This window comes from Pteropus alecto, unplaced genomic scaffold (assembly GCF_000325575.1).
Source record: "Pteropus alecto unplaced genomic scaffold, ASM32557v1 scaffold24, whole genome shotgun sequence".
In the NCBI taxonomy this organism is placed as follows: domain Eukaryota; kingdom Metazoa; phylum Chordata; class Mammalia; order Chiroptera; family Pteropodidae; genus Pteropus; species Pteropus alecto.
This window is the reverse complement of record NW_006439192.1, coordinates 23,417,939-23,435,780: the sequence shown is the minus strand read 5'-3', so window position 1 is coordinate 23,435,780 and position 17,842 is coordinate 23,417,939. Positions and strand designations below refer to the sequence as shown.

At 34.7% G+C, this 17,842-nt stretch overlaps 1 protein-coding gene and 1 pseudogene across 1 annotated transcript in view; one reads left to right on the top strand and one right to left on the bottom strand.

Moving 5' to 3' along the window:
- MTUS1 (microtubule associated scaffold protein 1) overlaps window positions 1–14,956 on the bottom strand; it is a 164,262-nt gene extending 149,306 nt beyond the window's left edge. The window contains exon 1 of the mRNA XM_015592899.2: window positions 14,850–14,956. The gene's annotated coding sequence lies outside the window, so the exon portion shown is untranslated. The remainder of the gene's footprint in view (window positions 1–14,849) is intronic.
- Window positions 3,399–3,517, top strand: LOC112483445 (annotated as a pseudogene).
- Window positions 14,957–17,842: the final 2,886 nt, after the last annotated feature.

Genomic DNA, 17,842 nt, shown 5'->3' with positions numbered 1-17,842 from the left:
AGTTCTGAGTGATACTTAACTTTACCCTATGACTGGCAAATACATTTTTCTTCTTATTTCAAAAATAGAATGTAAGAACTTAGATCTTTATTTTTTAGTCTATACTCTTATTATTAATGAAAACCTCAAATGATTAAACTATAAGTGAACTCCATCTATTTATAAGAATATTAAAATAAGAAAACAGGACTATTTTGCATGCTCTTACCAGACATGATTTTAACTGTTCTAAAAAGAAAGTTATGCAACCAGTGTAGAATAGAGCCTTCAAGGAGGCCTGAAACTAAGGGCTTCAGGTATGTTTTGCCTTCCTTGGGGGAGAACTAAATAATTTTATTTAGCTGAGAAGATCCTTTATCAAGATTTACTTACAGCTGGTTTAAACCTGAGCATGTGATTTATAGAATCTTTCTGAGCAGCCTCAATACTTTTTTATAGGATAGTGATCACAGATGTACCCAAGTTCTTATGAGACATTCCTTTGGATTGATATTTCTTAACTTCTATACAGTGGATTTAAATAAAATAGTGCCCCCTACAATCTCAAATATGTTATTACATATTCGATGTGGTAAATAATTAAGAGAGGCCAATTATTACGGAAAAAAAATACATGGATATATTTAATAGTAATTTTCTTTTTTTCCTAGATTTATTGAGATATAATGAACATATAACATTATATAAGTTTAAGGTACATCATTTTCTTTTTATTATAGCTAATTCAAAAATACTTGACTAAATGAATGCTATGTTCTCTATGTGATTGACTATGTGCAGCTATTGCTTAAAAAAATCCATTGTACAAAGTATAAAGCAAAGTATGAAATGTAGTTCTTGTCCTAATAGAGCTACTGGGAAATAATTATTTGAAGTTCATATTAAGCATTTTTTCCCCATTTCATTATTCTTTTAATTGGTTCTTTTATTATTTACAGTCCATGCACCCACTTTCTTCTTCTGGTTGTGATCTGAAAGCACAACGTATGCAAGTAAGCTATGAAATATTTTTCACTTTCCTCTGCCACCACAATTCCTTTAAGAATTTCAAGAAATTATTTTAATGATGAGCATTGTCTGTAATGTACGTTTTACTAAACCAATCATTCAGAAACTATGACCACAGTAGTATTCAACAAAGCACTTGAACTCTAAAACATTTTAAGTGCAGTCCCCTGAGGTTCTAGGCAAGCCCTTCTTCTCATTCTCTGCTTCAGGCATGTGCCATTGTGTAGAAATCTGGCCATCTATGAGCAATGAAATAAGCCATGTTTTTCAGGTCATTATCAAATGCCCTGAACATAATAGCATATTTTTTTAAATGGTCATCTGGATTTTCACTTTTGGTAATGGCAGAGTAGCTTGTATTAGACTAGATGTTCTGCAGAAAACAATTATACTCTATGAAAAAAATATAAATAATATCTACTTGAAGGCACTGCAAAGTGACCAAAAACAGGCAGAAACTGGAGGAGAGTCAACTTTGTAAGAAAAGAACTATATATGGCTTTTTAATTGAAGATACTGTCCAATTTTTGTAATACAGAGTAGCTAGAACACAAGCAGAAAAATACAGTCTTAATGGCTTGAAGAATAAAGAGATAGAAGTTGGGAATACAAGATAAAATAAATGCACTCATGAGAAAATTCTCAAAAGACTAGGAATTAAAAGGAACTTTTCAACCTGATAAAGGGCATATATGAAAACTCTTCAGCTAACTTTGTACTTGATGATGTAAGGGAGGAAAATAAACTTTTCCTCTACCTTCTTAGGTTCAGTGGCTGGTGTCTGGGGCTTGAAAATTAAACTAACAAAAGACAGAGTAACAGGAGAGAAGCCCATAAATTTTACTGATGTTAATATTTTTATGTGCATGGGAACATCACAGAAAAGAAGTGATGGCTGGACTCATTTTAACAAAGGGTGCTTAATTGTGAAGTGACTAGACTTCTAGGAAAGGGAATTTGGGCTTCTAGGAATGATAAATTGTTGGAAAGTCACTAGGAAATATGGGAGAAACTAATCTGAGAGAAAGGTTATTTTAGTAAGGTTTGTTTCTGCAGCCTCATCTCGGTGCTGGCCCTCCATCTCTGGTGATAAGAGTTGTCCTCATACTGGTACAGAAGATGGGAGAGAGACAGGAGGGAAGAAATTTATGCCAATGCCACCTTCACAAAAGGAAGTAAATGCCCTGCTTTTAGGCAGATAAGGGAAAGGCTGAGGACTTTTTCTGCATATGCTGATTCTCAATTGTTTTCAGCTCAAAATAGTCCGTATACCAAAGAGGCATATTTGGGGTCAGCATATTTTGTACCTCTTAACTGGTGAAAGACTGCTCTTCTCCTAAGGTTGAAGACAAGGCAAAAATGGCTACTCTCCCTTTACTTCTATTCTATTGGTAGGGTGAACTAGTTTGATAAGCCAAGAGATGGAAACAAAAGATATAACAATTGGAAGGAAGAAGGAAAATGATTCCTATTTTCAGGTAATATAATTGTTTATATGAAACATTTTAAGGAATCACCAAAAAGTTACTGGAACTAATATGTGAGTTTAGCAAGATTTCAGGAAGGTCGATATGAAGAATCAGTTGTATTTCTACATACTCACAGTAAACAATTTTGAAAATCAAATTAAAAATAAATCCATTAACAATAGCATTAAAAACATAAAATACTTAGGGACAAATTTAACAAAATATATGCAAAATCTCAATGCTAAAAATTATAAATACTGAGAAGAGCAATTAAATAATACCTAAGTAAATATAGAGATACACTATGTTCATATTTTGGAAGACTCAATATTGTTAAAATGTCAATTTTTCCCAAATTGATATAGAAATTTACTGTAATCCTAACCATAATCTCAGCAGATATTTTTGTCAAAGTGACAATGTGATTTTAAATGTTATGTGGAAATGTAAATGATCTAGAATAACCAAAACATAAAGAAATAAAAGGACAAAGCTGGAGAATTTATACTACTTAATTTCAAAACTTAATATAAAGTTATGGCAATCAAGAAATATAATACTGCCAATAGAATAAATACATAGATCAATGGAACAGAAAAAAGAACAGGAATGGTCCAATATCTATATGGTTATTTCATTTTTGACAAAGGTATCAATGCAGTTTAGTGAGGAAAGAAAAATCTTCAATAAATTATGCTGAAAAATTGAATATCCACATAAAAACAAAAGGACTGTAACCTCTACCTCATTAATTCAAGATAAATCATAGACCTCAATGTAAAGGATAAAACTATAGAAATCCTAAAGTGAAAACATAAGTATATTGTTAAAATCTGGAAGAAGGCAAAGATTTCTTAGATAGGACAGAAAAAGAAATGACTATAGAAGAAAAAAATTGACAAGTTAAATTTCTTCAAAATTGTCTATGGCCATGCCACCCTGAATGTGTCTGATCTCTTCTGATCTCGGATGGTAAGCAGGGTTGGGTCTGGTTAACACTTGAATGGGAGACCACCTTGGAATACCAGATGCTGTATATGTAAAAAATAAATAAATAAATTCCTCAAAATTAAAAACTTCTCATCAAAAATCACAAGAAAATAAATAAGAAGCCATAGACTGGAAGATGTATGTAAAACATACATCTCACCAAGTACTTATATCCAGAATTATAAAAAAATAACTGCTATTATATCCAATAAGCACACAATAAAATGCTCAATTAGTCATCATAGAAATGCAAATTAAAACTATGAGATACTACTCTATTCCTAATTAGAGTGGCTAAAATTAAAAATACTGAAAATACCAAATATTGGCCAAGTTACAGAAGTAAAACTCCCATATATTTACTAATGGGATGCAAAATGGTACAACCACTTTCAGAAAAGATTTGCAACTTCTTGTAAAGTTAAACATACAACTATTCTATGACTCAGAAATTCTACTCCTAAATATTTACCAAAGAGGAATGAAAACATATATTCACAAAAGGCATAAACGAGAACATTCATAGCCACCAAAAACTGAAAACAACCCAAATGCTCATTAACAGGTGAATGGATAAGCAAATTGTGATATAGTCAAACAATGGATAGCTATCCAGAAGGAAAGAAATACTGATACACCAAAACTATAGATGAATCTTGGAAATTATGCTGTGTGAAAGAAAGAAGCTAGACTCAAAGAGCACACACTCTGTGATTCCACATATGTGAATTTCTTGAATAGGTTAAAAAAAAATCTATGCTTAAAATCTATGGTAAAAAATGAATCTAGAATAAAAAAAACTAGATGTTTGTCTTAGGTGAGGTGACAATTAGGAAGAGACATAAAGGAATTTTATGGAGTGAAGGAAATGTTCTAAGTTTTGATAGAGGTGTGGGTTATTTAGGAGTATGCATTTGTCAAAACGTATCAAACTGTATGTGTTATGGACTGAATATATGTATTCCTTCAAAATTTATATGTTAAAATTCTAACACCCAAGGTGATGGTATTAGGAGTTGGGACATTTGGGGAATGATTAGGTCATGAGAGTGGAACCCTTACTGATGAAATTAGTGCCCTTATAAAAGAGACCCCAGGGAGCTCTCTCCCGCTTCCTGTCATCTGCAAGCTGAAAGAGGGCTCTCACCAGAACCTGACTATACTAGCACTTGATCTTAGATTTCCAGACTCCAGAAGTATGAGCAATAAGTTTCTGTTGTTTATAAGCCAACCTGTCTAGAGTACTTTGTGATAGCAGCCCTAAGACAGTATATTTAAGATTTATGTATTTCATGGTATTTAAATTTTACCCCAAAGGCAAAGAACCCAAAACAAATATTAACTCCAGTAGGTTTGCTTTTCTCAGTAGGTTAGCCATTCCAATACAACTCTCTGTATTCTAGACTTGAGTGAATGTATAAATATAATGATAATGACAGCCAGGTTTTTCATTATCAAAGGGAGTTAGAAATATTGAAAAGAGGGAGAATAAATTTCTTGTGATACTGGATTAAAATTGAAGGTACAAATATTAAACACGGCTTTTAATATTTAGATGTAGATTTCTAGATTGCGATGGACTGAATGTTTGTGCCCTCTTAAAACTCATGCAATGAAACCTTAATCCCAATGTGATGACATTTGGAGGTGGAGCTTGAGGGTGGAACCATCATGAATGGGATTGGTACCTTCATGAGAAGAGGCCAGAGAACTAGCTAGCTAGCCCTCTTTCTACCATGTGAGAACACTACAGGAAGATGGCTACCTGTAAACCAAAAAGAGGGTTCTCACCAAGAACCTGGCCATACGAGTATCACGGTCTTGGATTGCCAGCCTCCAGAACTGTAAGGAATAAATGTTTGCTATTTGAGCCACTCAGTGTAAGAGAGTAATTTGTCATAGCAGCCCAAAATGACTAAGATATAGATAGATATAGGTAGTAATAGTTATATATGTGGAAATAAATCTAGGTATGTGAATATGTGTACATTTTATGCAAATATAAGTATGTTTAACTGTGTGTATAATTTCCTAGATCTCACAGGGCCTAGAAGTGCCTCTGGCACAGAGCACCACTGTTATCCAGATCATTGTTTCTAAATTCTTTTTCTCCATTAAATGAAACCCGAATTCCTTGGATAAATGTTGATTCTAAAACTGGGGCAATAAAAGTGTAAGATGAGCCAGGGATATCTTATTGGATCTGTAAGGATATGCTCAAAATATGATGAGCACAAACCAAAAGAATATAGGAGTTGGTTTGAAGTGGCTCTGACTGATGAAAACTGGGACAAATTGAGCATTAATATAATTATAATAATGGATTGTAACCTATTGAATAAAGTTAGAATTGATGAGTCCATACTGACATAAACGAAAGAGAAAAGAGAAATGCTTTCTACTATGCCAACTAATAAATACTGAGGGAATGATGGAATTATAAAATTATGCAATGACTGCAAGCTTGGTGAGGATATTTGCAGAATCTTCGAGTTTCTCCCCACAACTTCATTCATTTAAGGGGGAACAAAATAGAAACTTGACTGTGGAGAAAGCTCCCATATATCAACTATAACTAGGTGCTCAAAATGATTATCACCAATGATGAAATTTAGAATGAAACCTGCTTTTTTTAAAATTAAAAGTACTAGAGTGACATTGGTTAATAAAATCAAATAGGTTTTGAGTGTGCTTCTTACCAATTTTACTAAGATAAATGATACTATGTATATATAATTCTTTGAAATCAATGAAAAAAAAATAGCCAAGTAAACTCAAAGTGATTTGTGTGTACTAGGTGGTTATGGGTGAAATAAAAGGTTAAAAGGAAATAATTAAAACAAGCATAAAAAAATTCCGATGCTTCATGACCTGCTGGAACAAAATTATTATTTTTTCCTATCTCATTTTTAAGCCATTTGACCTTCAAAATTCCTCAGCGAATCTTGTCTTCTTCTAGAATTTCCTGTTTCCAAGTCTGTCATCCCCGTCCAGTTGCTTTAGAAAGAAACTTGGGAGTTGTCCTTGGCATCAATCTCCTGCAGCGGCCACATCCAATCAAGCACTAAGTCCTGACCATTTCCTCTCAAAGAACTTCTGAATCTTTATTCTGCTATCCATCTCCTCTGGCACTGTCTCAATTCACCAGAAGTCTACTTAGATGTTCTCTTCAAATTTTCTAAATCTCTAGTCCCTACCAATTCTTTGTATCACAATGCAAATCTGATCACGCCAATGCCCAGCATCCTTTTGATAACTTCTCAATGCTTTCTGAGAGGGAGATCAAATTCTAAACATTGTCCACAAGGCCCTGCATAATTGGACCCCTGCCTCCCTCTCCAGTTTCTTCCCTTCATCCTGTTACCTTGTATTTTAGCCATAATGGCCTTTTATCATTTCCATGCTTTGTTCCACCCTAAATCTCATTGATTGTAATCCCTAAGCTTCAAATGTTCTTAACTCTACCCCTTTTCGGTTAATACTTATTTAGCAATCTGAACTCAGTTTAACAGATCCCTTTCTTAAAGAATTTGGCTCTAATCTCCCAGCCTAGGTCAGGTACTCTGAACTTTTACATTTACCATACTGTGTAAATTTAAAAAATAAATAAATAAATAACAGGTACAAAAATCACCTCCTGACATTTCACATTTTTCTGTCACCACAACCACTAAAGAAATCTCTTGTCAGAAACTAGCTTCATTTGTATTGAGGATAAGATAGATGGATAGTTAGAAAAAGGAAAGGACGGGAAGCCAAATTGCTAAGAGCTCATGAGGATGAGGGGCAGGAAGAAATTTGGGAAAATTCATTTTTGTCAGTGATTGGCAGCTGAGAGCCTTATTGAGAATGTTAAGAAACAGGAAAAGATATTAAAGATTTTTGTGTGTGTGTGCCATAAGAATGGACTCCCCTTTGGGTATTTTCTGGAGAGGCTACAATAAAGGTTTGTGTTGCTTTTATTTAATATCCTCTGCTGGACTAACCGAAAGAGTGGCTGGTTTATATGGGTTACGCACATTGAATATTAATTTATTGACTCTCTGTTCCCCTCACTCCCACTTACATACAAACTTAGAAGGTCAGTGTCCTTTTCTGTTTTTGCTGGTCATTTTAGTGCTGGTGTTTGCACAATTAGTAGCGGATGCTGAATCAATATTGTTTGAAATAAGGCATGATTTAGGGCCGTTAACGTAACCTCTCCAGGCCTCAATTAGTGATGCATTTCATGCTTCTCAATTTTTTCAATTGAAATAGCATGAACTGCAGAGAAGAAAAAGACATTTAGCCCCTAGAAGTCTGGGGTAGCCTGTAGCAGCCAATTAGAGTTCTGATATTTCTCTGGAGTTTCTTTGAAGTTTCATGTTTCATCTTAAAAACTTGTTTTATGTTTCATCTTAAAACTTGTTTGAATTTTACATTCCATACCATTATATATCAGCACTTATTTAAAATGAAAGTAATTTTTATCTCAAATCTTCCAATAAAAATGAATAGCATTGTACCAATTACCCCAGGGCTATACAAACCTCAAATCTTTTGAGAAACACAGGTATTCATTAAGTGATCTATAGTCTCCCTTTTTGTTCAAAGTTTTAGAATTCTTTGATTTTAACAAGTCTAACAACTAATATTTACCTGAGTTTCTTTCCTGTTCAAGCCATAGAGGGAGAATACAAGGAGCAATAGGATAAACTGCGTTTAAGGAGATTGAGTTGTGATGAGAAATCATACTCACGTAAAAAGATAATATTATGAGGTACTTTAGAGTGCCAAGTGGATAAAGTAGCTTGTAAATGCAGAAGAGTTTAGAAGAATAAATAAGGTCTCTAAACTTCAATTTCCTCATTTGTAACATGGCTTAACAATGCTCACGCCTTTTATCTCAGAGGGTGGTTTTAAAGCTCAATAAGATAAAATATATCCACTTAAAAATAAGAAGTAGTATTATTAAGAGATCAGGAGCATCTCAATTGCATGGTGGAAACTTGGATATGGGTAGCAAACCAGTTGATAGGCTAGCATGGGGAATGGCCTTCATGAAGTCATGGAAAGAGAAATACACCACAAAGATACAAGAAACTAAAAATAACATAATCTTTATTGAGCTGAAAGCTCAATTATGGGAAAGAGCTCTGAAAAAAGCAAAATGTTGCAGGCCTTGAATTATTAGTTAGGGAATTTAGAATCACTCCTGTGGACCTTATTTTGAAAAGATATCCCCTTGGTATAATTTGGTTCATATTTTGAGACAGCTGGAAATGTTTTGGCATAGACCAAAGGGCTATTTTAAATGTTTCAACTCCTTTAAAGAATATTAAAAGGAGAATTGAAGAAACCAGATAATTGCTTGCAGAGAGCAAATGTCAGAATTGTAATATTGCTAAAAAAATAAAAGAGAATATGGTTGCATTTTTTATTCAAAAATGAATTGGCACTATGCCAGGTATGTGAGAATAGAATAGAAGTAAATTCAAAAAGGAGTTTTAATCTAATTCTTGATAGGCTAAAAGCAAGTGGCCTCCAGCATAATTTGGAATAAATTCCAGCATTATTGAATAAATAACACATGGTTCAAATATTAATTTGAAAATTAAATTAGTTATATGTAATTAGATCTTAACATTTGTAGAAGGCTGAGTCTTTGGGGTATGATGTAGGAGAAATAGTATCTTGTAATGATGATAATTCTATATATTTGATTATTTAAATAGGATATTTGAAAATCAAGTTAAAAGAAAAGACATTGTTAGTATAAAGCATTAGAATTTGTTTAATGGAAGCATGTAAATACAAAACAAATTCCTATTTTAAGAAGTTTCTGTAAAGCGTATCTTCTTTTGCAAAACATGAAAAAAATTACAAAACTTAATGTTGAAATCTTATACATTTGAATACTTTAAAATGGCTGTATTTCAACAGTGCGTAGAGTATAATACATTTGTGTAGAAAAGGTGAAAAAAGACACCTATTTCCTATTGTATTTATAAAATAACCCTGCAAGGATATAAAACAAACTGTTAATTTTGACTTGCTTTTAAGTCACGGGAGTAAAGGGAAGAAATTTCTTTATACACTTTTTTGTATTTTTCTTTAATTTGATTCATGTTAGTTATGTCATCCAATAAGCAGACAGACAAATCGAAAGACGGCAAATAAAATGGTTATTTTTGACATGGTTTCTGGAGATTTGATGTTCATTTTATTAATAAATAAGTCAGCTATCATCATATAGTCAGATGAGTAAGATAGTTATTTTTCTCCACAACATTTGTCCCAAACTTTAGTATGCATCAGAATCACCTGGGCATTCACTGAAAATATTTCTCAGCCTTCACAAAATCTAATGTAGAGCCTAAGAATCTTCATTTCAAACAAGTTCCTACATGATGCTGCTGCTGGTTTGGGGACTACATTTTGAGAACCACTGTCCTAGCAGTTATATGAGTAATAAGTCACCAGTGCTGTAAACTTCTCTTCATACCCCAAAGTAGAAATAAAAATGTATGGCGAGTTAGAAATCAGACTACAAAAAACATAAGCAAAACTTAATAAGTCTAAAATGTAATAGGACCTACAGATAATATCTCTAGGTGAAAAGTTTCTCCAAGCTCTTCTCAGTGACCCATAAATCAACACCATACCCAGTACCCAGCTGTTTATTATGAATAACACAGTGACATCTAAGATGCTGCTCTGCTATCAAGAAGCTTTGGGTCTAGTTTAAACAAATGAGAGCCCCTTTTCAATGATTGGTTTAACTGTTAGCCCTAACACTACATTACATAGAAAGTATAACTCGAGGAGTTTTATGACAAGTTTTAGTATCCCTTGTATTTATTTCTCATTAATTTTTACCCAAATTCAGATATACCATGCTCAGTGAATAATTTACAATTTTTGCATGGTGAATCGAAAGCCCATGAAATACAGACATGGGTTTAAAGACAAGCTTACTGCTAAAGTTGTATAAGCTTAATTTCTCTCATACAGTTTCTTCATCTAAAACTGGTTATAATTAACCACCGAACTGTTGTCTGTGTCTATGAATTTTTGTTTGTTTGTCTTGTTCATTTGTTGCCTTCAGTTTTATATCCCACATATGAGTGAAATCATATGGTTCTCAACTTTTTCAGTCTGGTTTATTTTGCTTAGCGTGATTTTAGTGGTTATCAGAGGGAAAGAAAGGAGAGAGGGAGGGAGGTAGATAAGGGTAAAAGGGATCAACTATATGGTGACAGAAGAATATCGCCTTTGGGTGGTAAATACACAATGCAATATACAGATGATGTATTATTGAACTGTACACTTGAAACCTATATAATTTTATTAACCAATGTCACCTCAATACATTTAATTTTTAAAATGCTATTAAAAAATTGGGTATAATTATAAATACCCCAAATTTAGTGGTCCATGATGGTAATAATTATATCTAATATTTATTGAACACTTATCATGTACTAGACATTTATTAAATGGTGTTTTACATGCATTCATTTGTTTACTTTCCACAATAGCCCTATGAGATATGTCATATTATTATGCCCATTTCCAGATGAGTAAACTGAAGCCCAAAGAGACTGAGAAACTGGTCCAAGTTTACCCAGTCAGTAAGTGACAGAGCCAGGATTTGAGTACCTGTGCTTTTCTGGAAATGGCTGCCTCTCTTAAAAGTTGCAGGTGAAGGTAAATCTTTCTTACCTACCATTACTAAGACATATAATTGCCTTCTGTTCTTTTTATTTTTTTACTATATTGCCACAATATAAGTTCTTATAAATGTAAGGAAAATCCATATACATATGTAACTGTATGTTTGTGTTTGTGCACAATGTAGTATGTATCTAAAGATCAGTGTATACAAGGTTGTTAAATCCAGACGACAGCTAGTGAATGTTTATTGATTATTATACTTCTCTCTAGTTCCCAGTAATTTTTAAAATTTTTCTTATACAAGTAATATATAAGGAAGAAGAAATATTTTCATCCAAATAAGAATGCTTGCCAAGTATAAACATGGAACTAATTATCAACGATGTCAGACAAAAACCAAAGGAAATACTTCATTAGCTCATTTATGTCTCATAGAAATTGTTATCTTGGAATACAACCACTAAACAATTTATCAAGCACTATAACAGAATGATAGAATGAGCTTTCACAAATTCTGTGCTTAATCAGAAATTCATCTTCATCTGAGTATAGATAAAGATTTCTTAAACTGGTCACCAAAAAACAACAACAACAACAATAACAACAAAACACTAACCACAGAAACAAGACTGATAATTGGTCTCATTAAATTTAAAACTAACCATCAAAAAATACCACTAAGAGTGAGAAAGCAAGTCACAGACTGGGAGAAAATATTTTCAGAACTTATATCTTATATCTAGAATATATAAAGAAATCCTTAGGAAAAAGACAAACATCTGAGTTGAAAAATGGGCAAAAGAATAGGCACTTCTTTAAAAAAAGATATCCAACTGATCAAAATGGTATAAATATATGAAAACAGTGCTCAGCCTCTTAGTCATCAGGAAAATGGCTATTAAAACCACATTGAAGGTGGCTCCATAGCGTAAGTGGTTAGCATGTCTGCTTTACACTCAGAAGATCCTGAATCTGCGCCCCAGGTGGAGCTACGGATCATACCCCAGGTGTGCCAGGCCCCGGGTGCGTGCAGCGAGCGTGTGGGAGGAGACGCCTCACCTTCAGAGATCCAGTTCTTAAAAAAAGGGAAACAGCAACATCCATAGGACAGGCCGGGTGGGGGAATTAAAGAGGGGAAAAGAAAAATCTCATTGAGATACCCTACATACCTATCAGAATGGCTAAAGGTAAAAACAAACAAAACAAAACAAAACATCTAACAATGCCATTCATTGGAGATAATTTGGAGCAACTAGAACTCTCATACATTGCTTATGAAGGTTTAAATTGGAACACCACTTTGAAAAACTGCTTGGCAAAATTTACTAAAAAGAAACATGCCTACCCTATGAATCAGGTACATACACCAGAAAAATTAATGCTTTTGTCCTCCAAAAGGCGTACTCAACAATGTCTGAAGAATGTTGACAGCAGCTATATTCATGATAAGCCCAAACTGAAAGCAACCCAAGTGCTCATTTTAGTAGAATAGGTAAGTAAGCTGTGGTATATTCAAACAGTAGAATATACTACAAGCAATAAGAAGGAATGAACTGCCATTGCCTGCAACAAAATGGGTGAGTCTCCCTGATAAAACATTTAATAAAAGAGCCAGGCACAAGAGTACCTACTCTATTGTTTCTCTCTCTCTCTCTCTCTCTCTCTCTCTCTCTTTCTCTCTCTCTCTCTATATGTATGTATGTACGTATGTATGTCTTATGTGTGTGTATATATGTATGTATGTGTATATGTTTATAAAGTTCAAGAACAGGCAAAACTACAGTGATAGAGTAATGATTGCGCTTGAATATTAGAGGGTGGGGAGTGGCAATTGACTGGAAGAGGTGTGACAAAGCATTTGGGGTGCTAGAATGTTTTGTATCTTGATTTAGGTGGTTGTTATACAGGTGAATACATATGAAAATGTATCGAACTGCACAGTTAAGATTTATGCTTTTTACTGTATATATATTACACCTCAATAAAAAGGAAAACAAAGCCAAACTCTCTGATTAATATTATGAAATATATATTCCAGTGCTAAATCATTTTCAGCTCTGGAAAGGTTAAAAGACTGAAAAAGTATTGAATATTAATCTGGTTGAGAGGATCCACAGCTGACTTTGCTAAGTATGTAACTGACATGGTAAAATTACACTTTGCCCATTAAATTACGTGCAATGCACCAGTGGAACTTTTGAGGAAGAAAAATGAATAACCAATACACAGTGAATACGCTTTCTGTTGAGTAATGCTTGCCTCTGACTGCTTAAATGCGTGAGTCAGAACCTGGAAGAGGAGGGAGTGGAAACATACCCTCCCTCTTCTCCCACACGGCGCCCTGACTGACCACAAATTCTTGGCTTCAACTCTTATTAGAAGTTTTCTACCAGATTTTATGGTTTTCCACATTCTAAAATACAAGTTGTATAAATAAATGGCACATGCTTAAGGCCCGCAGCTGCCTTCAGATGGTTCCTGGATGGCCCTGGGGATCAGTTCTCTACCTTCCCTCTACCGGCTTCGGCCCCATTCATTCATAATATAACACAGATTGGCCATTTGGATTTGAATTAGCAGGCAACAATTGGATTTTTACTTTAGACTTTCATTTGCCTATTGTTGCAGTGGCTCTAGGTGAGGTTCGATTAAGGCACAGCCCACAGGATTTCAATTAAGAAACTTTTAGAAATTTTTGAAGGATCACATCTACCAGAGTACAATTTTGAGGATGTCTCTAGGAATATTAACAACACTTTGCTATACTATGTGCTGCATTCTGTATAACTAACCTAGAACATGTTAAATACAACTGGTAAAGGAAGAATTCAGTCAGCTCTTACCCTCAGGTGTCACAATACATCCTGCCAGGTAGGCATAAGGGACACGCTGGAATTTCTACATATCAGCATTGCTTAGGGCTTCCACGGGGCCAGCACATTAGAAATAGTAAAAAATACTTGCAAGCTCTTCCCCCACTCAACACTGACTATACCTCATTATGGGGAGAGAAATGTCTAGGATACAGAGAAAGGACTGAGCTTTATATTATGTTGGATGCTAACTTGGTAGAGCATCAATTTGAGACTGTAAATATTCTTCCACTGCTCACCACCAACAGCCAGGTGAAAAACATATTCTTTTCTAATTGCTCTGTACCTAAGGGTACCTGAATCCTTATTCATACTGACCAGGTTTGGGCTTTAGTACAGAGACAATGATTGAAAGAGGTGCTTCCTTACCTTTGTCCCTGTAGAAGACTATAAAAGTACCTTTTCATGCTTTTGTCACTGGGGTGTGAGGTCAGACCCCTGAGGCACTAATACCAAGTGGCTAAAAACCATCCCAAGAGAATTTGTTAAAATTATTCTAACAGAGAAGAATTAGAATTGTATTAAGAACATCTATTTATCCTGATTTCAAATAAAACATTTATGTTTAATAGTTATTTACCTTTCTTTTTAAAGTGGAATTGGAGAATTGGAATTGCTAGTTCATTTTTCCTTAATGATTTTCTTTACACTTGCCCTTCTTTCTCTTCAGCTTAGAGACATTTTACATAAGTGTTAAGTGTGTGGATTCTAGAGCTAGGATACTTGGGTTCAAATGTCAGCTCATTGTCTACAGGCTGTGTGACCTTAGGCATTATTACTTAAACTCTGTGCCTATCTTCTTCATTCACCAAAAGGAGATGATTTTTATAAAACCTAGCTCATAGGCACTTACGTTAAATGTCAGCGGTACTCCTGTTCTTGCTGAGGGATTCTCTTGTATCTTTCACCTCCACAATTTGCTTCTTTCTGTTGCTGTCTCTCAGTCGTAACTCTAGCCTTCCCTCTACATCAACATGCTGATTTCATTGTTTCTTAGTATATATTTTCCTCCACAATTCTGAATCATAAGAGTCTCTGTGGTAGAGAGTGGCCTTTATTATTAACTACCATGACTTTGCTAAAGTGTTAAGATGGTCACATGCTAAGTGATTCATTTATTATCCACAACTGTTGTGCATTGGTCATAAGACAATCGAAAGGCACAGATTAAAGGGATACTCATCCATTTTGTTATGTTTTGGAAATAATGTGTAATAATAAAACCACAACTCCAAATCATAAAATTTAAGATTTGAGATAGACCAAAAAGAGTGCTTAGTTTAACTCCCCACAGTGCATTTGCAATATTCTCTACAAAAGATCTAGGTTCAGTTAAGTAAAACTTGTGATGATAATCTTGTCCACTCAAGAGGCAGTTTGTTTGATCTTTTAGGTAGCTGTGATTCTTGGGAAGTTCTTTCTAACTTTAGTCAAAATTAGCATACTTGCAGTTTCCATCCATCAGGTATTTTAACTGATTTATTAATTTTATTCTGGAGGTCTTGTGGAATAAATATAATACATCTTTCCTTCAGATATTTGCTAACTACTAACATGTTTCTCCTGGAGTTCTCTCTGGCTATGCCAGCTGAGCTAAAGATTACTCATCATTACCATCATAGATGGTCCCTTCTGAACGAGCTTATGGTTTATTAATATCCTTTTAGTTTTTGTCCCGAATTGAACCCCATAGTCCATGTATAGTTGGATAAGTCCAAAGTAGTTACTACCTATATTTGCTATTCTAGATTCTAGACATTATTCCTCTATTAATGACCTTCAAGATAATATTGGCTTAGTTTTAGTAGCTACATCATCTTTGTGAATAGTATTGTATTAACGCTGACCAAATGACTATCCCAATTCAGATCTATTAACAGCTTATTCTTCGGAAGTTACATAGCATTTTGTACAGACTGCTATTGTATGGCAAAGCGCAAAGCTATTCTAATTATTTTATTTTTTCGATTCTAATTCTAATTTGTCTAATTATTGTATTGTGTTCTTATATTTTATTTTAGTGAATAATAATAAACAATGACGTATTTTAGTGAATAAAACATGTCTATCAAATAAATGTTGAAGTCCTTTACAATGCTTTTTAAAGGTAACTAGTTAACAAATGCCATTGTACCATATGTCATATGAAAATTTTGATAGAAGAGGCCCAGAAAGATTAGTAAGCCCATCTCCTTTCCTAGAGGCCTGCTTATCCTAAACCATCTAGCTGAAGAGTTGTAGAACTCGGTTCTCATGAATATCAGGAAAAGGGATTATTAAATCTAATAGCTTAGTCAAGTATATGCCCTATGTATGCCTCTGACTGTACAACCATCAGAAATATTATATAACGATACGGATGGATTACTGTGCAGATTTGGCACCCAGCATGGCAAAGCAATCAGCTGTAGAAGAACTGAAAGCATATGCAAACCTGTTCCAAGGAAACCTGATGCTGGAAACTTTCAGTGAATTCTGCTGCCTTGGCAGTTACATGTCCTCCAAAGGTCTGGACCAAAAAAAACTTATTTAGAGAACAAGCATGCCTTTCAGGAGACTGCAATGAATCTGACTTAAACTAAACATGAGAGGCCTAGAAGATTATGGTTCTATTTACATCGTTTGTATTTTTACATGTACTATGTATCCTTTCTTAATTTCTTTTTGGTTAATAAATATTCTTTGGTAATAGTTGCTATATTGAACACAGAGGAATAGCTACCTCAAAACGTTAAATTCTAAATTCTACTGGATTTTGCAAACTTGATATTCAATTTCCAAGTTAGCTTTGAATACTTTCGAGTCATAATAAATAGAAAATGTTGAAACAAGTTCTCCTGACAATGACGTCCTGTGTGCACTGAGGAGATTGGGAACACTGAACAAGTAGGTGTCCATGTCATTGATCTGGTTTATAGGGTGCATCTGGTCACAGCTCCCTTCCTTTCTGTCCAGAAATTCCCATCAGTAAAGTCAGAACCAAAATGAATAGAGCTTATGCTTTTCCATTACCTAAGAAGGAAGGGGAGACATTCCAGCCCCTTCCTAGCATCTTAGGAGGCATCAATGAATCAACATCTGAGAAGGTACAAGAGAGAATGTACCTGAGGGACCAATTCCCTAACAGTCAATTCCCAGGGACTGACCTTGTCCCCAGGTCCAGACATGAGGTCTCTGAGGGTCAAGAAGCTCCTGAGCAGCCTGAGACAGAGAATACCAAACAGTCATGAGGCATGACGGCCTCAGGCCAATGTCTAGGGAGTTCACTGGGCCAGCCTCTTAAGGAGGAGGGACTAAAAACAGGAAAGGGAAAAGCCCAGATTTATCTAAAATTTGAGCAGTGACAAAGTTGTCCTTTGCCACTATAACTCTGTAGGGTGAGCAACGCTGCATTATGAATTCACAGCACAATTCCACCTGGAAAGCAGCAGGAGCAGACCCACAAAGCTGCTTGTAAGCAACAGATAGAGGGAGGCTGTTGCTCTGTTAGAACCCACATTGTGCAGGCGGGGAAATAGACAAGGCCTAAACTGCAGCTGATTCTGCAAACAGTGGTCACAGTGTCTTACTGAGATGACAGAACCCAAGTCAAAGGCACTCAGTGAAGAGCCTCAGGTCTGGTACTCCCTTTCCTGCCAAACTCATAAATACCCGTGCTAGGAAAAACTAACAAGAGTGTCTTCGTATCCCACCACTGCTGGAATTTCTTTCCATCTACCACAAAATCCCCTCCTAAGGCAGAAGAAAATCTCTCTCTCTCTTTTTTTTTTAATTTAGGAAATTTGAACAAAATCTTTTTCAGGTAAAATATACAAACATTGATTTTAAGCTGTTTAAATATTTATA